We start from the raw sequence: 4896 nt of genomic DNA, 5'->3' as shown, positions 1-4896 counted from the left end.
TTAGCCAAACTCAACCCCAACATCCCTGCGGGATCATCAGCAGCGGCAGGGCAAGGGTTCTTCAATGGGCAGGCTGTTTACACGGCGGTGTATCAGAGTCGTGGTGACAAATTGTTTCAGTACGGGACTCTGACCGAGGAACAAAAGAGGAACATAGCAATGGAGTATAACAAGGCGAAATTGAGGAGACAGGCAGCCTAGCAGAAAGCGCAAGATAAGATGCTTTCGACTCGATCAAGGCCAGTATAAGAGGCGTCATACTGGAACAACAGCGCAGCTAAGTGTCACCGGAGTCCTCGTCTAACCAGTACAATATGGATACGTTGCAGACTAGAGACACCCCTATAAGCGTGGCCGCAAACAAGGCTGGGCAGTCAGGATCGGGGATTATCTCTAAATTGATGAGCGAACTACGGAACTTTGAAGCAGATCGCAAAGCGGGGGCGATGGAAGTTCAAGTGAGGACAGAGGGAAGTGGTCACATGACACGACGCGTCGTAACCTAATACACCCTCGGCGTCCAACAACCAACAGTCTCAACCGTCTGCACAGCTCCATCCAGTACGTGCGTGACCAACAAACAACAAGCTGGATACTTGGTACCCTCAGGTGGAGCCAGCTCCTTGAAGCCTTCCACGTCTGTGGCAGATTTCATCTCTGCGGTTGTCACAAAGATATAAAAACATAGGCCCATATGGTGTTACCCTGCCAGGGTACTGTATGGTGTTGGTAGCATACGTGTTGCACACCTGTGTGATTGGTTTTGTTATTATGACTGTTGATTATCGTTAGACATAATAAATTCTCACCAAGATCTGTGGTTCTAAATGTCTTTATTGTCTTTATAGCAATATACACATATACAATAAAAATTATACACTTCATGATGGGGTGCTTGACCAGGGAATGTGTTATGATGAAGGATCACTGTTTACATACACACCAGTAAGCAAACAACTAATGACACACGACCAACGGTGTACTACTAAATCTACACTCTATGATCGCAGACACATACTATGGCCTCGCACAAGTCCATCTGTAATGCTCCAACGAACCACCCGTGAGATCGGTCAGCAGGCTATTTGAGGCCCTTGGTGACATAGATAACCCGTGGACAACGGCGTGGTGCTATCTGGGTTGAGCAGGTATAAGGGGGCAATGAACAACCTAGCCCTGGGTAATCTCACTTCACCGTACCCTCTCAGCAGTCACCTCCACTACACCAAACACAGTCCTCGAGTTGGGGATGTGTGTATTGTCCCAGCCTCATGCCTATCCTCAGTAAATCAGAAGACTACTCTTCCATCGTGACCTGTACAACACTTACATTTGCCAGGGAGCTCTCTGATAGCCAGGAGGTGTATATAAACATCTACGCCTGCACTGAGGAGATTACATCACCAATCCTATCCACCACGTTTGTCTCCCAGTGAACAAATCGCTCCAAAGGTTTCACGATATGATCATCGATGGCCACCCAAACCGTCAGACCCAGCGTCAGCTCGCATGACTGTGGTTTCCAACGTGACAGAGCTCGCTCTCAAGGATGTGCCCATTGTCAGTACCATTTGTGGTTCGTGCTACACTCTATTGTGTCAAAGCCATCCTTGTCAGCAAGTTGTGCAGCTGGTGGGGCGCCATCGCGTACATGGGCACTGTGTACCACACAGGTGAAGTGGAAAATACCACAGTTCCTGGTGATGCCCTATCCACGCTGTGAAATTGTACCTGATAGCCAAATCGGTGCCCATACGGGAAACAATGTCACCATTCTTGGAGAAGAAGCGGGTGCACACTAGGTCTCATCTGGGTTGCTGACGAAGATCTGCCACGACCACCTGACTTGAAACTGCTACTATGTCCATATAGGCTGGTGACAGGAACACCTTCAGGTGTGTTTCGAGTGGCGCTATTATAACCACGGCGTGTTCAATAGGATACTAAAATCACAACGTGTCCGGTTTCAAGCACTACCTTGCGGGTAACACGGGAACACTAGAAGCTAGATTGGCCAACCAACCTAGCTGTCTAACAGTTTGTTTTGTACACATTAAAAATAAAACACGCATTACTAACCCAGTCCTCTTCGCTACCTCTATCAGCGGGACATGTTACCTAGAAGGTTTTTACCCGATCTGACTTGATCCTATCGCTGAACAGGACTATGAGTGACTACAAGCGTTCACCTTTACCTACACTCCGTCGTGTGCAATCTCAATCGAACCTGTGTGCAAATGATGCGTGTCGAGGTGTCTCACAGCTTACTCAAGGTTATCTCGGCGTGCTAGTTTTCGCCACTATCTTTGTGCACATAATCCAGATTGTGAACTTGTTCGCATGGGGTTTGCTGGGCACCCTGTGGTCTCTGATAGTATGCATCACCTTGATAGGAGAGTTCCATTCTTACCATCCTACTCGAAACAGACGGTCGCAGTACACCGGGCGTGATCCCCCCATCCAATGTCGGGCGTAGCCATGTCCCAAAACTCCCTCATGTTCATCTTCTTCTTAGCCACCTACATTTACACCTGGTTATACCTCACCCCAATTCTCGCGGCACGGGAGTCTCATGATCCAATGCTCGGACAGGCGAGTCGTCTCTGCTCCCAATTCTGAACTGACAACGTTACGTGTTTATCTGATTACCGATCGGCTTCGTGAACTTGTTCGATCAATTAACTCATGCCATCTTACCAAGGGACTCAGTTATACCTTCTCTTCTGTTCCATAATCTACTGCATACACCTGGCACAGGGGGACCTGTGCCTTAAAACTCCATCTGGCTCGCCGGAGTACGAGTGATTTTCTTGGTTGCAGCTGTGAAATCTGTGACATCCTCATTATGCATGAACCTAACACTCTGCTCGGGAGGACCAGGCATGCAGTGCGCGGCCCTATCACCACAAGCATGGCGAGGTGCTCGCACTGTACAGGAAGAACTACTACTCCAACACGACATGCTCGCTACAGCACACAAGCTTTTGGAAATGGACACCAGATACCATTTCACCCTCATGACAAATACAACCAGGCCCCGGTGTTCTGGTGTAGTCTCTTGGCAGTCATTCTCCTCTACAACACAGCCCATCTTGCTATAGTTCCTTGTCGTACACATCGCCTCTATTCTTCGGTATGCCCGCATACGTGCTGTACTGGGGATGGAAGCGGCCCAGATTACCTTATGACGTTACGCTGAACATATATAATTATATTTATTTTTATTAAGCAAAAAATTCCTAGGGCTCAACATATTGTACCGGATCTACAACGAGAGCCAAAGGTGAGCTCAAGTAAGCGTGAATCAGCATCACTGGAGAAACATTTTGGAACAGTGTATTACTGTAATCCTATGTATACTGGTCCTACTGAATATCGGCCTGTGGTTCGCTAACTGTGTTTCCATCCAGCGCATTAGTTGAGTGAAGAGAGTGAACACTTCAGAACCTTGTGAGACATGGAGTCGTCTTGAGGAGGACGCTGGTGATAATCTTGAAAACAACTGAAACGGCACAGCCAAGAAGACCTTTTTGGATATACACACCATCTGGTCTCACCTCGACACGTAATATCCCCGCAGTCACTAGCGATCCATGCGAGGCATGTGCCATGGGCCAGGCAATGGTGGATACCATATCGTAAGACAAGAGTGCTGATGTGGCCGAGTCTGCTACACACAGCCTTGTAGACAACAGCTCTGACCTCTGACAGCGCATTCACAGTCCCCCGTTGTGAGCTCCGGGGCTGCTGCTGCTGCTTTATACTTCGCCTGACCTGGATGTGAGCCGGGGCTGCTGCTGCTGCTGCTGCTGCTGCTGCTGGTGACTCCAAATCCAGTTGTATTCAGTAGATCACCGAGTCATGACACCTACCATGCTAGAGATGCTTTATGCTAAAGTCGATAATGTAAACTGGCGCCTGTTTCATGAAGGATGCTGATAATCTGAATACATCCAAAAGTGTAACAAGAATTCCATTGAACCCTATCTCAGTTAAAAAATGTCATTACCAAGTGTGTTTGATGTTAGTGATCATCATGTGGTTATACTATTGTGGTGTGTACTGTTATGGTGTGGGAACGTGTAACAAGTAATAAAGATGTATGGGGACATACACTGTTGTATAGTTTCTTTATTTGTTCATCTTTGTTAGTCCTTTATTATGAACATACCAGCCCCTATAAATGTATTGCCATCAGCCAAAAACAATCAAACGTACAATGGGGTAGACATGAATGGAATGCAAGATACAGTGAACTGCGTACTACACGTAGAGAAAACAGAGTAGGGAATTGTCATATCGTGTAACTTGGTCTCCCACTAACCTCTCACAAAAGCCATCTGTTCATATTCAGCTGGCCCATGAATCTGTCACCGGTCTTGATTGTGCTGAAATTATAACCCTGCAGAGCTCGTACCACCTGTCCTCCTCCCTGCAAAGCCTTGCACACTTTCCACTATGTTCATGGCATGCCCGTTCTGAAGAGCTACACCGTCGTCCTCCACGATGGCGGCGTTGATGTCCCAGCGTCAAATCTGGTTGGCCAGCAGCAGCACTGTTTCTCATTACATCAGTGACCTGGTGATAACCAGCCCCGTTAGCAGCCAGTCATGTTTGACAGTATACTCTGGGGTGTGTAAGGGGACATGAGTTGAAACACGTCGAACCATCCTCCTGTTTAATAGCCTGTATCACCTCTTCCCGGGGTCTCCGCCTGACTCACAATTCACTCTTCTAGTAGCCAGCAGTCCTCCCAGATGCCCTTGTTCCACGCGGACATGTTGTAACCTAGATCACCTCAACCTCCTGTTGCGCGCTACATCCTCTCGGTGGGAGCTGCACTGTCAAACGGTCTCCCTGTTTCAGACTCGTGTCCCGTGTTAATCAACTCAACTT

Source organism: Coregonus clupeaformis, unplaced genomic scaffold (genome assembly GCF_020615455.1).
Source record: "Coregonus clupeaformis isolate EN_2021a unplaced genomic scaffold, ASM2061545v1 scaf0720, whole genome shotgun sequence".
NCBI lineage: Eukaryota > Metazoa > Chordata > Actinopteri > Salmoniformes > Salmonidae > Coregonus > Coregonus clupeaformis.
Note: the sequence above shows the minus strand (reverse complement) of the source record.